Source organism: Moschus berezovskii, chromosome 2 (assembly GCF_049115385.1).
Source record: "Moschus berezovskii isolate FMDL1 chromosome 2, NW_MosBer_1.0, whole genome shotgun sequence".
Classification (NCBI taxonomy): Eukaryota; Metazoa; Chordata; class Mammalia; order Artiodactyla; family Moschidae; genus Moschus; species Moschus berezovskii.
The window spans coordinates 113,546,503-113,567,110 of NC_142461.1; the positions used below are offsets into that span (position 1 = coordinate 113,546,503).

General features: G+C 41.5%; 1 protein-coding gene and 1 pseudogene across 1 annotated transcript in view; one reads left to right on the forward strand and one right to left on the reverse strand.

The window, feature by feature from the left end:
* LOC148778589 (uncharacterized) overlaps window positions 1-20,608 on the forward strand; it is a 101,519-nt gene that overhangs the window by 50,549 nt on the left and 30,362 nt on the right. The window contains exon 3 of the mRNA XM_088830022.1: window positions 19,190-19,266. The gene's annotated coding sequence lies outside the window, so the exon portion shown is untranslated. The remainder of the gene's footprint in view (window positions 1-19,189; window positions 19,267-20,608) is intronic.
* LOC129538437 (double-stranded RNA-binding protein Staufen homolog 1 pseudogene) lies at window positions 9,642-14,486 on the reverse strand (annotated as a pseudogene).

Here is a 20,608-nt window from a genome sequence, read left to right on the forward strand (position 1 = left end):
TTGAAGCTCAACATTCAGAAAGCGAAGATCATGGCATCTGGTCCCATCACTTCATGGGAAATAGATGGGGAAACAGTGGAAACAGTGTCAGACTTTATTTTTTTGGGCTCCAAAATCATTGCAGATGCTGATTGCAGCCATGAAATTAAAAGACGCTTACTCCTTGGAAGAAAAGTTATGACCAACCTTGATAGTATATTAAAAAGCAGAGACATTACTTTGCCAACCAAGGTCCGTCTAGTCAAGGCTATGGTTTTTCCCGTGGTCATGTATGGATGTGAGAGTTGGACTGTGAAGAAAGCTGATCACCGAAGAATTGATGCTTTTGAACTGTGGTGCTGGAGAAGACTCTTGAGAGTCCCTTGGACTGCAAGGAGATCCAACCAGTCCATTCTAGAGGAGATCAATCCTGGATGTTCATTGGAGGGACTGATGCTAAAGCTGAAGCTCCAGTACTTTGGCCACCTCATGCGACGAGTTGACTCACTGGAAAAGACTCTGATGCTGGGAAAGGTTGGGGGCGAGAGGAGAAGGGGACGACAGAGAATGAGATGGCTGGATGGCATCACCGACTCTGTGGACATGAGTTTGAGTATACTCCGGGAGTTGGTGATGGAGAGGGAGGCCTGGCGTGCTGTGATTCATGGGGTCGCGGAGAGTCGGACACGACTGAGCGACTGAACTGAACTGAACTGAAAGGCAAAGGAGAAAAGGAAAGATATACCCATTTGAATGCTGAGTTCCAAAGAATAGCAAGGAGAGATTAGAAAGCCTTCCTCAGTTTATCAGTGCAAAGAAATAAAGGAAAACAACAGAATGGGAAAGACTAGAGATCTCTTCAAGAAAATTAGAGACACCAAGGGAACATTTCATGCAAAGATGGGCACAATAAAGGACAGAAATGGTATGGACCATAACAGAAGCAGAAGAGATTAAGAAGAGGTGGCAAGAATACACAAGAAGAACTATACAAAAAAGATCTTCATGACCCAGACAACCACGACGGTGTGATCACTCACCTAGATTGAAGGTTGGAGGAGAAGGCGATGACAGACGATGAGATAGTTGGATGTCATTACTGACTTGATGGACATGAGTTTGAGTAAGCTCTGGGAGTTGTTGATGGACAGGGAAGCCTGGCGTGCTGCAGTCCATGAGGTCACAAAGAGCTGAACATGACTGAGCAACTGAACTGAACTGATCCCTGAAGAAATACTTTCACTTTTCATTGTTGAGTATGGTATTATTTGTGGGTTTGTCATATGTGGCCTTTGTTGTGTTGAGGAAGATTCTTTCTTTGCCCAGTTTCTGGAGTTTATTTTTTTTATTGGAGGCTAATTACTTTACAATATTATATTGGTTGGTTTTGCCATACACTGATATGAATTCGCCCCGGGTGTACATGTGTTCCCCTTCCTGAACCCCCCTCCCACCTCCCTCCTCCCCATATCCTCCCTCTGGGTCATCCCCGTGCACCAGCCCCGAGCATCCTGTATCATGCATCGAACCTGGACAGGTGATCCATTTCACATATGATAATATATATGTTTCAATGCCTTTCTCCCAAATCATCCCACCCTCACCCTCTCCCACAGAGTCCCAAAGATTGTTCTATACACTTGTGTCTCTTTTGCTGTCTTGTATACAGGGTTAAGGTTACCATCTTTCTAAATTCCATATATATGCGTTAGTATACTGTGTTGGTGTTTTTCTTTCTGGTTTACTTCACTCTGTATAATAGGCTCCAGTTTCATCCACCTCATTAGAACTGATTCAAATGTATTCTTTTTAATGGATGAATAATATCCCATTGTGTTTTTTAATTATGTTTTTCAGTCACCCAGTCGTGTCTGACTCTTTGTGACCCTATGGACTGCAGCATGCCTGACCTCCCTGTCCCTTACCATCTCCCAGAGTTTGCCCAAGTTCATGTCCATTGCATAGATTATGCCATCCAGCCCTCTCTACCTCTGAGGCCCTCTTCTCCTTCTGCCCTCGAGCTTTCCCAGTATCAGGTACTTTTCCAATGAGTCACTGTTGCATCAGGTGACCAAAATACTGGAACTTCAGCTTCACCATCAGTCCTTCCAATGAGTATTCATGGTTGATTTCCTTTAACATTGACTGGTTTAATCTCCTTGCTGTCCTTGGGACTCTCAGGAGTCTTCTGCAGCACCACAGTTCAAAGGCATCAAAACTTTGGCGCTCTGCTTGCTTTATGGTCCAGGTCTCACAATCATAAGTGACCATTGGAAAGACCATAACCTTGACTCTGTGAACCTTTGTCGTCAGAGTGATGTCTTTCCTTTTCAACACACACTCTAGGTTTGTCATAGCTTTCCTGCCAAGAAGCAATCATCTTCTGAGTTCATGGCTGCAGTCATCATCTTCAGTGATATTAGAGCCCACGAAGAGGAAATCTTGCACCACTTCCACCTTTTCCCCTTCTACTTGCCATGAAGTAATGGGACCAGATGCCATGATCTTATTATTTTTTTAATTTTTAGTTCTAAACCAGCTTTTTCACTCTTCTTCTTCACATTCATCAAGAGGTTCTTTAGTTCCTCTTCGCTTTCTGCCATTAGAGTGGTATCATCCACATATCTAAGGTTGTTGATGTTTTTCCCACCTGTTTTTGATTCCAGCTTGTAACTCATCTAGCCCTGCATTTCTCATGATGTCCTTAGCATATAGGTTAAATAAACAGAGTGACAAAGACAGCCCTGTCGTTCTCCTTTCTCAATCCTGTACCAATGAGTTGTTCCATGCAAGGTTCTAACTGTTGCTTCTTGACCTGCACAGCTTTCTCAGGAGACAGGTAAGATGGTCTGGTATTCCCATATCTTTTAAGAGCTTTCCACAGTTTGTTATGATCCATAAAGTCAAAGGCTTTAGTGTAGTTGATGAAACAGAAGTAGATGTTTTTCTGGATTTCCCATGCTTTCTCTATGATCCAGCGAATGTTGGCAATTTGATCTCTGGCTCCTCTTCCTTTTCTAAACCCAGCTTGGATGTTTGGAAGTTCTTGGTTGGCATAATGCTGAAGCCTGGCATGCATGATTTTAAGCATGACCTTACTAGCATAGGAGATGCCTGCAATTGTCCGATGGTTTGAACATTCTTTAGTACTGTCGTCCTGGGTAATTGGGATGAGGGTTGGCCTTTTCCCGTCCTGTGGCTACTGCTGAGTCTTCCATATTTGCTGACATGTTGAATGCAGCACTCTGATAACATCATAGTTTAGGGGTTTAAACAGCTCTACTGGAACTCCATTGCATCCACTAGCTTTGTCCACAGCAGTGCTTCCTACGGCCCACTTCACACTCCAGAGTCTGGCTATGGGTGACTGACCACACCATCATAGGTATCTGGTTAATTAAGATCTTTTTTGTACAGTTTTGTATGTTCTTTCCATCTCTTCTGAATCTCTTCTGCTTCCACTAGGTCTCTACCATAATTTCTATATTTTATTGTGCCCATCTTTGGGTGAAATGTTCCCTTGATAATTCCAGTTTTCCTAAAGAGATCTTTAGTCTTTCCCCCTCTGTTATTTTCCTCTATTTTTATGTATTGTTCTTTGAAGAAAGCCTTCCTGTCTCTCCTTGTTATTCTCTGGAACTCTGCGTTTAGTTGGGTATACCTTTCCCTTTCTCCCTTCCTTTTCGCTTCTCTTCTTTTTTCAGCTACTCATAAAGCCTCCCCTCAGATAACCACTTTGCCTTTTTGCTTTTCTTTTTCTTTGAAATGGTTTTCTTTTCTGCCTTCTGTACAGTATTACAGACCTCTGTCCGTAGTTCTTAAGGCACACTGTTTACTAGATTTAATCCCTTGAATCTATTCATCACCTTCACTGTATATTCATCAGTTCAGTTCAGTTGTTCAGTTGTGTCCAACTCTTTGTGACCTCATGGGCTGTAGCCCGCCAGGCCTCCCTGTCCATCACCAACTCCTGGAGTCTACTCAAACACATGTCCATTGAGTCAGTGATGCCATCCAACTATCTCATCCTCTGTCGTCCCCTTCTACTCCTGCTTTCAATCTTTCCCAGCATCAGGATCTCTTCCAGTGAGTCAGCTCTTCGCATCAGGTGGCCAAAGTTTTGGAGTTTCAGCTTCAGCGTCAGTCCTTTCAATGAATGTTCAGGACTGATTTCCTTGAGGATGGACTGGTTGAATCTCCTTGCAGTCCAAGGGACTCTCAAGAGTCTTCTCCAACACCACAATTCAAAAGTATCAATTCTTTGGCACTCAGCTTTCTTTATAGTCCAACTGTCACATTCATACATGACTAATGGAAAAACCATAGCTTTGACTAGATGGACCTTTGTTGGCAAAGTAATGTCTCTGCTTTTTAATATGCTATCTAGGTTGGTCAGAGCTTTTCTTCCAAGGAGCAAGCATCTTTTAATTTCATGGCTACTGTCACCATCTTCAGTGATTTTGGAGCCCCAAAAATAAAGTCTGTCACTGTTTCCACTGTTTCCCCATTTATTTGCCATGAGTTATAGTACCAGATGCTATGATCTTAGTTTTCTGAATGTTGAGTTTTAAGCCAACTTTTTCACTCTCCTCTTTTACTTTCATCAGGAGGCTCTTTAGTTCTTTCTGCCATAAATGTAATATCATCTGCATATCTGAGGTTATTGATGTTTCTCCTGACAATCTTGATTCCAGCTTGTGCTTCATCCAGCCTGGCATTTCACATGATGTACTCTGCATATAAGGTAAATAAGCAGGGTGACAATATACAGCCTTGACGTACTCCTTTCCCAATTTGGAACCAGTCTGTTTTTCCATGTCCAGTTCTAACTGTTACTTCTTAATCTGCATACAGATTTCTCAGGAGGCTGGTAAGATGGTCTGATATTCCCATCTCTTGAAGAATTTTCCACAGTTTGTTGTGATCCACACAGTCAAAGGCTTTGGCATAGTCAATAAAACAGAAGTAGATATTTTTCTGGAACTCTCATGCTTTTTCTATGATCCAGTGGATGTTGGCAATTTGATCTCTAGTTCCTCTGCCTTTTCTAAATCTAGCTTGAACATCTGGAAGTTCACGGTTCATATACTTTGCTGAAGCCTGGCTTGCAGAATTTTGAGCGTTACTTTGCTAGTGTGTGAGATGTGTGCAATTGTGCAGTAGTTTGAGCATTCCTTGGCATTGCCTTTCTTTGGGATTGGAATGAACATGACCTTTTTCAGTCCTGTGGCCACTGCTGAATTTTCCAAATTTGCTGGCATATTGAGTGCAGCACTTTCACAGCACTTTCATCTTATAGGATTTGAAATAGCTCAACTGGAATTCCATCACCTCCACTAACTTTGTTTGGAATGATGCTTACTAAGGCCCACTTGACTTTGGATCCCAGGCCGTTTGGCTCTAGGTGAATGATCACACCTTCATGATTATGTGGGTCATGAAGATCTTTTCTGTGTAGTTCTTCTGTATATTCTTGCCACCTCTTCTTAATCTCTTCTGCTTCTGTTACCATTTCTTTCCTTTATTGTGTCCATCTTTGCATGAAATAGAGGATTTGATTTAAGTTCTACCTGGCTGGGCTGGTGCTTTTCCCTGTTGTCTTTAGTTTAAGTCTGACATTTGCTATGAGAAGCTGATGATCTGCGCCACAGTCAGCTCCAGTCTTGTTTTTGCTCACTGTATACAGCTTCTTTAATTTTATTTAGGTATTGATCATTTGGGGATGTCCATGTGTGAAGTCATCTCTCGTGTTGTTGAAAAAGGGTTTGTGCTATGACCGGAGCATTCTCTTGGCAAAATTCAGTTAGCCTTTGCCTTTCTTCATTTTGTACTTCAAGGCCAAACCTGCCTGTTACTCCAGGAATCTCTTTACTTCCTACCTTTGTATTCCAATCCCCAATGATGAATAGAACATTTTTTTTTTTTTTTGGTGTGTGTTCTAGGAGGTCTTTTGCATGTTCTGATCAACTTCAGCCTCTTCAGCATTGGTGGTAGGGGCATAGACCTGAATTACTGATGTTGAATGACTTGCATTGAGTCATTCTCAAACTGAGATTATTCTGTCATTTTTGAGGTTGTACCCAAGTACTCCATTCCAGACTCTTTTGTTGATTATGAGGGCTACTCCATTTATTCTATGGGATTCTTTGCCCACAGTAGTAGATATAATGGTCATCTGAATTAATTTGCCCATTCCCGTTCATTTAATTCACTGATTCCTGAGATGTCGATGTTTATTCTTACCATCTTCTGCTTGACCACATCTAATTTACCTTGATTCATGGACCTCACGTTCCAGGTTCCTGTGCAGTACTGTTCTTTGCAGCATTGGAAATCACGTTCATCACCAGACACATCCACAACTGAGAGTTGTTTTCACTTTGGCCCAGCCACTTCATTCTTTCTGGGGCTATTAGTAGTTGCCCTCCACTCTTCCCAGGTGGAATATTGGATACTTTCCGACCCGGGGGACTCATCTTTTGCTGTCATCTTTTTTGTCTTTTTATACTATTAATGAGATTCTCGGCAAGTGTACTGGGGTGGTTTGCGATTCCTTCCTCCACTGGATTACGTTTGGTCAGGACTCTCCAGTATGACCTGTCCATTTTGGGTGGCCCTACTTGGTATGGCTCATAGCTTCATTGAGTTATGCAAATCACTTTGCCACGACAAGGCAGTAATCCATGAAGGGTTCTGTTTTGAAATCATAAACGGGTGTTAAATCTTGTCTAAAGCTTTTTCTGTATCTATTGAGATGATCATGTGGTTTTTATTCTTCAGTTGAATAATAAAACAAATTTTTGTTTTGTTTTTTGGGTGTGCAACTATACAACTTGCAGGATTTCAGTTCCCCAACCAGGGACTGAATCCAGGCCCTGGCAGTGAAAGCTCAGTCCTGACCACCAAGACACCGGGGGATTCTCCTCTTTACTTTGTTCATGTGGTATATCACGCTGACTGATTTGCAGATACTGAAAAATCCTTGCATCTCTTACTTAATAATGTTGTATGATACTTTTAATGTATTGTGTGTTCAGTTAGCTAGTATTTTGTTGAGGATTTTTGTGTCAGTGTTCATCAGTGACAGTGGCCTGTAATTTTGTGTTTGGTATCTTTGGTTTTTACGTCAGAGTGATGGTGGCCTCATAGAATGAGTTTGGGAGTGTTCCTTCTGAAATCTCTTGGAAGTTTCAGAAGGATAGGTGTTAACTCTTCACTAAATGTTTGATGGAATTCATGTGTGAAGCCATCTGATCCTGGATTTTTATTTGTGAAAGATTTGCTTCTTTTTTCATTAGTAGTTGTTTATTGATCAATGGCTTGATATAAAGTTGTTTTATATGTTCAGAGTTTTGCCCAAATAGAGTCACAAGCATTACAAAGTTTTTCTCTTAAAGAAGGCATAGTGGAGCAAGTTAGGAGGACCAACCTAGCAGTAGTGGCGTTTGAGAATAAGTTAACAAAAAAGTTTAGTATGACCATTTATTGATGACAAACACTAATTTTTACTTACATTCCATGGGGAGAAAAAATTTCCACCATAAACAATGAATCAAAGTGGCAAGGCTACTGGGCTTTTCATCTGGACTGCATCAGGATCTCGCTGCACACATTTCTGTGCACAGCAACACAACATCAAAAGCAGCACAGTTGCAGAGATAAATACGGGTCAGTTTTGTAAGCCCTCCATGGAGATGTATCAACAGTAGAAAGCACTCAAGGAAGGCCAGTCTGCAGTTACACATGTGCTACGTGGAGACCGCATCCTGCAGCGTAGTGTGAGCTATGCCACGAGTCATATGTGTATACACACAATTTGTTTAGTAATCGTTAAAATAAAGATCAAAGTTCATTTAATTCCTATTGCATTAACCAAAATAAAAATAGAAAAGGAACCAAATGATCACTTTAAGTTTAAAATTCCAAAACTGCCCAATTTGTAAAACTGTGGGGGACAACATCAAAGTTGGACTGTTTCAGCTAAACCAGAAGGCACACAGTTTGCATCACTGAAATGGTCCTGGGTTAGTCCAATGAAATAAAAACGTGTAACCACATACACATGGATATGATCTTTGCTAATTAGATTACTGATTAAGTCAGTCTCAGACCAATTTCTAAATTGTGCTATGTAACTAGATACAATTGAGAAACTCAAATGAAAATTTATATAGTGTCATTTCAATCAAAAGAAAATAATTAAGAATACATATCTCTTTTGGAAGAGAGCACTGGTGACAGTGTGGGTACCATGGGAGGTGTGCACTAGTGCACTCCGAGGAGGAAGCATTTGATTTTCTCTGGTGCTTTCAGCTCTGGGGCCAGACTAAGGCCTTTCTCCAATCTGAGTGTCCAGGATTTGTCCTGAAGTGTTGGTGTGAGCCAGTTTGAGAAAGGGTCCTGCTTTCTGTTTCTTCTTTCACACAGCAAGGAAAAAAATAGTAAAAACACCCAAAACAAACCAACAAAAACCCCACCAAAACCAAGCACTAGGGGGCCTGTGGGTATGGACCTGCTGGTTTCCCAATGGATCAAGGGGTGTTTGGCAAACCCACTTGGCCCCCGGCAGCTGCTGCAGCATGGACAGAAACCACAGCACATGTGAGTGGCTATGCCGACTCCTCAGGGTCCTGCTTTCTTCACCATTGCTTTTTCTAGTCCTTTGGAGGTATCAGAAATTCCAAATTTTCTTTTTTTTTTTCTTTTTTAATAATAATAAATGGTACAAAGCACAATGCCAAAAACATTAACAGTTAAAATTTCACCAAATGAAAAAAATACTATAGAATACACAGTTGCAAAAAGCTACATTAAGTTATTTTACAACTGCCTCAAGCTGCAAAAAGAAAAAAACCCAATGCCATACCTAAGTTATCCCTCTCTCAAAATAATGCCATTTATATTATAAACCACGAGCTCCCCATCAAAAGACGGGAACTGCTTTTGTTAATTCATATATATATATATGACTGTATCACTTTGCTATACACCTGAAACAAACACAACACTGTAAATAAAATATAGTACAATATAAAATAAAAATAAGTAACAGATCTTTGGGGCTTTACACTGAGTTAGAGCTCCTATCAGAGGGATAACAGCACCACAGCCGCACTGGATCCTCATGAAGGAGGCACACGAATGACTGGGGTACAAGAGTTACAGGAATGAGAGCTGCTCATTTCCCAGAAACTGCAGCTCACAGAAAGCCAACGAAGGCACGAGATACAGATCATTCACTTGTGAATGTGTAAAAGTCAAGAAAGTCCACATCACTCCTACGACATGTCAAAAGTGCCTCAGAATTCACACAATACCAACTTTCTCATGGTTCTGGTTAAATTACATATATCAGTTTATAACAAGTGGCAAAATCTGTAACTCTGTTCAAAGTTTTAAAAGATTACTTAAGAATAGTTTCTTGTATTTCTATGCCACCTTTATAGTTCTGGTTTCTCATTTCTTAATTAGTAAATTCAGCATGCAGGTTCTATCCCAGGCTAATTTATACACTTCCGGAAGGAACGGCCTCTTAAATCCACAGAGTGTTGAGGTGGGGAGCCCCCAACCATGTCAGATTCGTTTCACATATGATAATATGCATGTTTCAATCCATTCTCCCAAATCATCCCACCCTCGCCCTCTCCCACAGAGTCCAAAAGACTGCTCCACACATCCAAGTGTCTGCTGTTGTCTCGTATACAGGGTTATCGTTATCCTCTTGCTATATTCCATATATGTGTGCTAATATACTGTATTGGTGTTTTTGTTTCTGGCTTACTTCACTTTGTATAATAGGCTCCAGTTTCATCCACCTCATTAGAACTGATTCAAATGCATTCTTTTTAATCGCTGAGTAATACTCCATCGTGTATATGTACCACAGCTTTCTTATCCATTCGTCTGCAGATGGACATCTAGGTTGCTTCCATGTCCTGGCTATTATAAACAGTGCTGCGATGAACATTGGGGTACAAGTGTCTCTTTCAATTCTGGTTTCCTCAGTGTGTATGCCCAGGAGTGGGATTGCTGGGTCGTATGGCAGTTTTATTTCCAGTTTTTTAAGGAATCTCCACACTGTTCTCCATAGTGGCTTTGAAATTCCAAATTTTCAAAGCAATTTCAGTATTTTCAGTATATATTTGGAGAGTTTTCAGTGGTCCATGGCCAACTGAGGTTCAGTACCTCCCACACACAGACATTGGCCCATTTCCTGTTCTTGGCATCTCTATTTTGTTGGTCCAACTCAGACAGCAACTTTAAGATGTTCAGTGCAGCCATATCGTGGCAGAAGTCCACATTCTTTCCAATACCATGGCTGATCAGAGGTGGCTGAGAGGAACAATTGATAAAGAGATACAAATTTGTTCTTATTTTGGGGGAAGTCTTTATATTCCACCTGGAATCCCTGAGCTCTGGAAGGATAGTCCAGCTACTCAGAGGGTATCGTGAGAGGTACATGGCGTACGTGGCCTGAAGAGATGTTATTCTTTAAAATGGTCTCAGCTGTCAGCTAGGTGCCCCCATACAACAATTCACGGACTATCGTGAGAGCTACCGTGGCCTTTGCAAGACTCGGAGCTCCCCTGGTGAAACCTTTGGTGAGATGTCCTTGACTGACTCCTACAGCCTGGGCAACCTGGAGCACCACGGGAAGAATTCCAGCAGGCAGCTGCTGATGACTGAGATAAGGCATCCTAAACTCCTCTTTATTGCTAGTCCCATTTTCATCCCGAGGCAGGTTCAAAAAAGGTCACTGTTCTTCCATCCCCTGGTTTCTTTGTTGGTGTCCTCCTCTGAGTTGAGGGCTGGTTTGGTGGGCTGAGCCTGCGGGACTTTGAAACCTGGGATCTCCAGCATGTTCTTGTCTGCACTGCGTTTGTCCACCTTCTTATTGGTGCCTGATCCTTCTGTGGCGCGTTTTCCCACCTTCTCCTGCATCACAGACTCCCTGCGGTGTGGGAGGCCTCTTCAATGAGGAGCAGGAACTCTGACTCCTCCTCGTTTTTTGCCTGCTGGGTCTGGGCCAGTCTGCTAATCGGGTTCATCCCCTGGCCGTACTCTGGATGCTTTGTAGCCTGACTGTGGGTTTTGTTTTCGATTCCGGGCTTCACTTGCTCAGCTGTAGGCAGTGGCAGTAATTTCTTCAGCTCCTCAAGAACAGCTCTAGCAGTGTTTTCCTTTGAAATCCTTTTGCTCTTCCCTTCGCTTTCCCCCACCAACCCCCCAACCAACACCCTGGTCACAAAGCTCCTCATGTGGCGTGGGCCACTCTCCCGGGCAACCTGCTTTAGAGGGAAAGATTCAAAATTCACAGGCAAGTTTTGTTTAAGTGCAGTCTCAAACATTTATTTCAGGTTTATTGAGATTCTCTTCCTCTGATTCTCTTCCATTCACCTCCAGCCTCTTGGGGTGTGGGGGTGGGGTTCATTCTGCAGGATCCTCAAAACTTTTGCAACAGTATCATGTTTTGTAGCCTATCTCGACTTTCCCATTAAATTGTCCTCCCACAGAAAGTTCAAGTTTGATAAAGATAGTGCTGGAAATGGGTAAAAGTCCCTGAGGGGATAAGCACTTCCCCTCATGTTGTAACTATGGGTGGCCTGCATCCAAGAGTGACGGTTGACAGGCTTATCCATTGGCTTTCCCCCAGGTTTCATGCTCAGTGCACTTAGCTCTACAGCAGGGGTTATGCTTTCTTACAGTGAACTGGATCTTGCTCACACTAAATCTGTACTCAGGCTGAATCTTGCTGAAACGGGCTAACATTCACAAGACACATTGGTGCATTCTCTTTTGGGGTGTGCCAGGTTAGAAGGAACTGTCTGTTGTCCCGAGCTTGTCCCCTGGCTGGCGGTCCCGGGTGGCAGAGTGATGGTGAGGAGGGGAAAGAGGGAGAAGGAAGGGATGGTGGATGGGAGGCAGAGTGTCCTCAGAGGAGACCGGTGCCACCGGGCCTGGGATCAGAGGAAGGTGCAGTCAAGCCAGATGTGGCCACTGCTGTCACAATACTGAAGCTATGAAAGTCTTAAAATCAGTTTCAATTTCTGTACTTAATGACTGGTCTGTTGATATTTTCTATTTCTTCCTGGTTCAGTCTTAGAAGGTTGTATCATTCTAAGAATTTTTCCATTCCTTCTAGGTTGTCCATTTTGTTGGCATATAGTTGCTAGTAGTACTCTCTTAGGATCCTTTGTAGTTCTGTTGTGTCAGTTGTAAACTTCCCCTTTTTCATTTCTAATACTACTGATTTGAGCCCTCTCCCTTTTTTTTTTTCTTGAATCTGGCTAAAGATTTATCAATTTTATTTTTTCTAGGAGCCAGCATTTAGTTTCATTGATCTTTTCTGTTGTTTTCTTCATCTCAGTTTATTTCTGTTCTGATCATGATGATGTCTTTCCTTCTACTAACTTTAGGTTTTGTTTGTTGTTCTTTCTCTAGGTTGCTTTAGGTGTAAGGTTAGGTTGTTTGAGGTTTTTCTTGTTTCCTGAAGTAGACTGCAGGCACCAGCCTGGCCATACCTGCGTCCTCCAAGGCCACTCTGCCTCTGCCCCTCCTGCCATCCCTCCCTCCCTTGTCCTGCCCCTCCTCATTGTTTCCATCACCCATGACCACTGGCTGGGAGATGAGCTTGGGGCAGCAGCCATTGCCTTCTAACATGGCACACCCCAAAGAGAAAGCCCCAGTGTCTTGTGAATGAATTATCCCATTTCAGCAAAATTCAACCTGAGCATGAGCTTATAGCAATAGAGGTTTATGGCAATCTATACACTTCCATCTTAGAACTGCTTTTGCTGTATCCCATAAATTTTAGATTGTGATGATTTCATTTGTCTCAAGGCATTTTTAAAGTTCCCTCTTTGATTTCTTCAGTGATCTATTGATTGTTCAATACCATATTGTTTGGCTTCCACTTTTGTCTTTTTTTTTTTCCTTTACAGTTTTTTTTTTCTTGTAGTTGATGTCTAATCGCATAGCATTGTGCTTGGAGAAAGTGGTTATCATGGTATCAACTTTCTTAAATTTACCCAGGATTACTTTGTGGCCCAGCCTGTGATCTGCCCTGTTCCATGTGCACTTGAGGAAAATGTATATTCTGCCACTTTCAGATGGAATGTTTTATAAATATCAATTAAATCCATGATGTTTTTTTGTGTCATTTAAGGCCTGTGTTTCCTTACTGGTTTTCTGTCTGGATGATCTGTCCACTGATGTTAGTGGGGTGTTATGCTGCTGCTGCTGCTAAGTCACGTCAGTCGTGTCCGACTCTGTGTGACCCCATAGACGTAAGCCCACCAGGCTCCCCCGTCCCTGGGATTCTCCAGGCAAGAACACTGGAGTGGGTTGCCATTTCCTTCTCCAATGTGTGAAAGTGAAAGTGAAGTCGCTCAGTCGTGTCCGACCCTTAGCGACCCCATGGACTACAGCCTACCAGGCTCCTCCATCCAGTGGGGTGTTATAGTCCACCATTATTATGTTACTGTTGATTTCTCTTTTTACGGCTGTCAGCATTTGCCTTATATATTGAAATGCTCCTATGTCAGGTACAAATTCAATAACAATTGTTATATCTTCTTAGAGTGATCCCTTGATCATTATGTATTGTCCTTTATCTCTTTTAACAGTCTTATTTTAAACTCTGTTTTGTCTGATATGAGAATTCCTACTCCAGCTTTCTTTTGATTTCCATTTGCATGGAGTATCTTTTTCCATCCCGTCACTTTCAGTCTGTATGTGTCCCTAGGTCTGAAGTGAGCCTCTTATGACAACATACACACGGGTCTGGCTTTTGTATCCATTCAGTCAGTCTGGGTCTTTTGGTTGGAACATTTAATCCATTTACATTTAAGGTAATTATCAACACGTATATCCTTATTGTTTTCTTGTTTGGATTTGTTTTTGTAGGTCTTTTTCCTTCCCTTCCTCTTTTGTTTTCTTCTCTTGTGATATCATGACTATCTCTAGTGTTGTGTTTGGATTGGTTCTTCTTTTTTGTGTGTGCATCTATTACAGATTTTTGGTTTACATGACGTTTTTATGTAGCAGTCTTTGTATATACAAGCTTGTTTTAAGTTGCTGGTCTCTTGTTTCAAATGCATACCCAACATCCAGCATTTGTACTCTCCTCTCCTCACTGTTGCTGGTTTTGATATAGTATTTGTGTATGCGGATGATTTCCTAGCTTTACGGTATGTTTTATCTTTACTAGTGAGCTTTCCCATTAGTAATTTTGTCTCTGCTGCTGCTGCTGCTAAGTCTCTTCAGTCGTGTCCGACTCTGTGTGACCCCATAGACGGCAGCCCATCAGGCTCCCCCGTCCCTGGGATTCTCCAGGCAAGAACACTGGAGTGGGTTGCCATTTCCTTCTCCAGTGTGTGAAAGTGAAAAGGGAAAGTGAAGTCGCTCAGTCATGTCTGACTCGTAGCGACCCCATGGACTGCAGCCTACCAGGCTCCTCCGTTCATGGGATTTTCTAGGCAAGAGTACTGGAGTGGCTTGCCATTGCCTTCTCCGTTCTTTGTCTCTAGTTGTGTTCTTTTCCATCAGAGAAATTCCTTTAGCGTTTGTTGTAAAGCTGGTTTGGTAGTGCTAAATTCTCTTTACTTTTTTGTGTAACTTCTCACCTCTATGTTGAATCTGAATGAAACCTTACTGGGTAGTGTATTCTTGGTTGGTTTCTTTCTTTCATCACTTTAAATATATTATGCCACTCTCTTCTGACCTGCATTTCTGCTGAAAAAATGAGCTGATAAACTTACAGGAATTCCTTTGTATGTTGTTTGTTTCTTTTCCTTTGTTGCCTTTTATATATTTGTCTTTTTGTTAATTTGATTATTTGTCTTAGTGTGTTCCTCCTTGGGCTTATCCTGCATGGGACTCTGCACTTCCTGAACTTGAGTGTCCCCTTTCTCATGTTAGGGATGTTTTTGGCTATTTCCTCTTCAAATAATTTCTCAAGCCCTCTCTCTTTCTCCTCCTTCTGGGAACCCTATAATGTGAATGTCGGTGCATTTAATGTTCCAGAGGTCCCTTAGGCTGTCCTCACTTCTTTTCATTCTTTTTTCTTTATTCTGTTCCCCAGCAGTGATTTCCATCAGTTTCCACTTATTCATTCATCTGTCTCAATTATTCTGCTGTCAATTTATTCTAGTGTATTTTTCAGGTCAGTTATTGTATGGTTTAGCTCTGTTTGTAGTTTAAGGTTCTAGCTCTTCATTAAGCATGTCTTGTATCCTGTCATCACTCTGAATTCTGTTTCAGATAGATTACCTGTCTCTACTCCATTTGGTTGTTGCTCTGGGCTGTTGTCTTGTTCCTTCCTCTGGTGCGTCTTTCTCTGCTGTCTCGTTTTGTCCACTTCTCTGTGTTTGGGTCTTCCTTCTCAGGCTACAGGACTGCAATTCTTCCTGGTTCTGGCATCTCCTCCATGGTGTGTGAGATTGGTATCATGCCCGCTTCCGGGTGGGTGAAGCTGGATCTTAACCCTGTGGTAGGCATGGCCGTGTCAAAGGGTGTCTTTATAGGTGGTGTTTGGCTCAGGGCAACTTCAGGCTTAGAAAGTATCACTATGAACAAAGCTAGTGGAGGTGATGGAATTCCAGTTGAGCTATTTCAAATCCTAAAAGATGATGCTGTGACAGTGCTGCTGTCAATATGCCTGCAAATTTGGAAAACTCAGCAGTGGCCACAGGACTGGAAAAGGTCAGTCTTCATTCCAATCCCAAAGAAAGGCAATGCCAAAGAACGCTCAAACTACCACACAGTTGCACTCATCTCACACGATAGTAAAGTCATGTTCAAAATTCTCCAAGCCAGGCTTCAGCAATATGTGAACCGTGAACTTCCAGATGTTCAAGCTGGTTTTAGAAAAGGCAGAGGCACCAGAGATCAAATTGCCAACATCCGCTGGATCATGGAGAAAGCAAGAGAGTTCCAGAAAAACATCTATTTCTGCTTTATTGACTATGACAAAGCCTTTGACTGTGTGGATCACAATAAACTGTGTAACATTCTGAAAGAGATGGGAATCCCAGACCACCTGACCTGCCTCTTGAGAAACCTGTATGCAGGTCAGGAAGCAACAGTTAGAACTGGACATAGAACAACAGACTGGTTCCAAATAGGAAAAGGAGTATGTCAAGGTTGTATATTGTCACCCTGCTTATTTAACTTATATGCAGAGTACATCATGAGGAATGCTGGGCTGGAAGAAGCACAAGCTGGAATCAAGATTGCCGGGAGAAATATCAATAACCTCAGATATGCAGATGACACCACCCTTATGGCAGAAAGTGAAGAGGAACTCAAAAGCCTCTTGATGAAAGGAAAGAGGAGAGTGAAAAAGTTGGCTTAAAGCTCAACATTCAGAAAACAAAGATCTGGTCCCATCACTTCATGGGAAACAGATGGGGAAACAGTGTCAGACTTTATTTTTTGGGGCTCCAAAATCACTGCATATGGTGATTGCAGCCATGAAATTAAAAGATGCTTACTCCTTGGAAGGAAAGTTATGACCAACCTAGACAGCATATTAAAAAGCAGAGATGTTACTTTCCCAACAAAGGTCTGTCTAGTCAAGGCTATGGTTTTTCCCGGGGTCATGTATGGATATGAGAGTTGGACTGTGAAGAAAGCTAAACACCAAAGAATTGCTTTTGAACTGTGGTGTTGGAGAAGACTCTTGAGACTCCCTTGGACTGCAAGGAGATCCAACCAGTCCATCCTAGAGGAGATCAGTCCTGGGTTTTCATTGGAAGGACTGATGCTAAAGCTGAAACTCCAATACTTTGGCCACCTCATGCGAAGAGTTGACTCATTGGAAAAGACTCTGATGCTGGGAGGAATTGGGGGCAGGAGGAGAAGGGGACGACAGAGGATGAGATGGCTGGATGGCATCACCTACTCTAGCACATGAGTTTGGGTGAACTCCAGGAGTTGGTGATGGACAGGGAGGCCTGGCGTGCTGCAATTCATGGGGTCGCATAGAGTCAGACACGACTGAGTGACTGAACTGGACTGAACTTCAGGCAGCCTGTCTGTTGGTGTGTGGGGCTGTGTTCCTATTCTGTTGGTTGTTTGGCCTGAGGTGTGTCCCAGCACTGGAACCTGCAGGCTGTTGGGTGGGGCTAGGTCTTGGTTCTGAGAGAGCTTAAGCTGATGGGATATTCCCTGAGGCAACCACCAGTGTCTTTGCCTCCACAGTGATCCACAGCTAACCCTCACCTCCCCAGAAGACTCTCCAAGACCCGCAGGCATGTCTGGCTCCATCTCCTATGAAATGACTACTTTGCCCTGAGACCTAGTGCCCATGAAAACTTGTGTGCACCTCCAAGAGTGGAGTCTCTGTTGTCTCTAGTCTTGTGGAGCTCCTGTACTCAAGCCACCTGGCCTTCAAAGTGAAATGCTTTGGGGGCTTCTCCTCCTCCTGTCAGACCGCCAGGTTGGGGAGCCTGATGTGGGAGTCAGAACTCTCATTCTTGTGGGAGATCCTCTGCAATATAATTATTTTCCAGTTTGTGAGTTGCCCACCTGGCAGATACATGATCTGGTTGTATCAGTACAGTGCCCCTCCTGCCATCTTGTTGTGGCGTCTTGTCTTTGTGTGTAGAGTAAGGTTTTTTTTTTGGTAGATTCAAGTCTATTTTTGTTGATGACTGTTCACCAGTTAGTTGATTCTGGTGTTTTGTAAAAGGAGGTGAGCTCAAATCCTTCTACTCCACCATCTTGTCTCCAGCTCCTGAATCACTGCATAAACATTCTAGAAATCAACAATGCTAATCTATCCTAAGCCCATCTAGAAGTACCTTCAACCATAAGATTTTTATTCAGTTGGTTAACACTGTGTATTATATTGCATGCAGATGGTTTATTCCTTGCATTCCTAGAATAAATCCCACTTAGTCAAGATGTATGATTATTTAATGAGTTGTTGAATTAGGTTGGCTAATATTTTGTTGAGGATTTTCATATTTTATGTACATCAGGGATGTTTGCTTGTAATTACTTTTTGTGTCGTCATCTGGTTTTGTCGTTGGGGTAAGGTTGAAAGTGAGAGTGAAGTTGCTCAGTCGTGTCCAATTCTTTGCAACCCCATAGACTGCAGCCTCCCAGGCTTCTCCATCCATGGGATTCTCCAGGCAAGAATACAGGAGTGGGTTATCATTTCCTTCTCTAGGGGATCTTCCTAACCCAGGGATCGAACCCAGATCTCCTGCATTGGAGGCAGACTCTTTAACCTCTGTAGCCTTGTAAAATGAATTTGAAAATATTCTCTCCTGTTTTTTTGAAAAGAGTTTGAGAAAGATTGGTATTATTTAAATATTCAGTAGAATTCACCAGTGAAGTCATCTGTTCCTTTTGTTAGGTTTTTGATACTGATTCAGTCTTCTTACTAGTGATTGATGTGTTCATGTTTTCTATTCCTTCAATTCATTCTTGGCCAGTTTTATGTTACTAGGAATTTATCCTTTTCTCTAGGTTGTCAGTGTATAATTGTTCATAGCAGTCTCTTATGATCCTTTGTGTTTCTGTGGCATCAGTTTTAACACCTAATTTTTCACTTCTGATTTTGAGTCCTTTTTTTTGTTGGTTAGTCTAGTCAAAAGTTTGTAGATTTTATTGTTTTAAAGAACCGGCTCTTAGTTTCTTTAAGTCTTTTATTTCTGATGATTTCATAATTTCCTATCTTCTCCTAACTTTGGTTTGTTTGTTCTTTTTCGTGTAAAGTTGTGATTTGAAATTTTGAGGTCCTTCCGGTATGAAGTTACGATTTGAAATTTTCTTGTTTATTGAGGTGTAGGCATTTATCACCATGAGCCCCTCTTAGAACAGCTTTTGATTCATCTTTTAAGTTTTGCTATGTTGCATTTTTTATTTGCTCGAGGTATTTTTAAAACTTATTTTGACTCATTTTTGTTTTTCAGTAGTATCTTAATCTCCACATATTTGTGAATTTTTCTGTTTTCTTTTTATAATTGATTTCTAGTTTAAAGCCATTGTGGTTGGAAAAGATGCTTGTTACAATTTCAGTCTTACATTTATTAAGACTTGTTTTGTGGTCTAATATCTATCCTGGAGAATGTTGGATGTACAACTTGAAGAATGTGTATTTTGTTGCTTTTGGATGGAATGTTCTATATACAGTTGACCCTTGAACAACATGGGTTTGACTTGTGTGGGGGCACTTATACGTAGATTTTTTTTTCAACAGATAGATGAAATTATATGTGTAGAACACTGTGTGCAAGATGTACTGAAGTGGATAGCCTGTCTTTACATAGACATAAGGTGAGTGATACTTAATATGAAACCAATGTGTTAGTTTTCTCACTGCTTTATAACTTTGCATTCAAAGAATTATATTATTAGACAGTCTACCTCTCTTGCAGAGTAGGAAATAGTAACCCACTCCAGTATTCTTGCCTAGAGACTCCCATGGATAGGGAAGCCTGGTGGGAGTTGCACAGTCAGACAAAGCTGAAGCGCCTTAGCATGCATGCATGCTTTGGAGAAGGAAATGCCAACCCACTCCAGTGTTCTTGCCTGGAGAATCCCAGGGATGGAGGAGCCTGGTGGGCTGCCATCTGTGGAGTTGTACAGTCGCACACGACTGAAGCAACTTAGCAGCAGCAGTAGCAGCAGCAGCAGCGGCTACCTCTCTTGTAATTGGAGAAACTGTGTAACAAACAGCCTATCATTGTAGGTAAAATTTTTTTAATGTGTAACATGTTTCCAATACTATGTTATGAATATGACTACTAGTTTGTGCCATAAAATTTTCACAATGATTCATTCATAGTGTATAGGCTGGTTGAGTCTTTCTGTGGATTATAGGAGACTACCATAAAGCAATATTACTGCTTCATTACTGATACATTATTATACCTGTAAATAAATGTTTTCTTCATTTTTGATGTCTACTGTTGATAATACATGTAATATCTACAATGTTATACAAAACACAAAAGACAATATTGATCTAGGTACTGTCAGATGATTTGTCTTGTAAACTTACGGTGTTGACAAATACAGTAGTAAATGTATATATTTTCTCTTATTTTAACATTTCTATAGCTTTACTTTAGGAATACAGTATATAATATATATAACATACAAAATGTCTTGATCGATTATTTATTATCAGCAAGGTTTTTTGGTCAATACAAGGCTATTAGTAGTTTTGGAGGAGTCAGAAGTTTTACGTGAATTTGACTGCATGGGGGTGCTGCTGCCCTGGCCAGTGTTTTTCAGGTCTGTTAAGTTCATCTGGTCTAACATTGAGGGTTGATGTTTCCTTATTTTCGTCTAGATGATTTACCTATTCATGAAGGTGGATATTAAAATTCCCTACTGTTATTGTATTACTATTTCTCACTTTAGGTCTGTTAATATTTGCTTTATATACTTAGGTGCTTCCATGTTGGGTATATAAATATTTACAAACATTGTATCTTATTGGGTTGATCCTTTTATTATTACATAGTAACACCCTTGTTTGTCTCTTACCACAGCCTTTGTCTTAAGTCTGTTTTGTCTGATACAAGTATAGCTATTTCAGCTTCTTTTTGCTTCCATTTGCATGAGTATTTATTTTCATCCCTTCACTTTGAGATGTGTGTCCTTACATCTG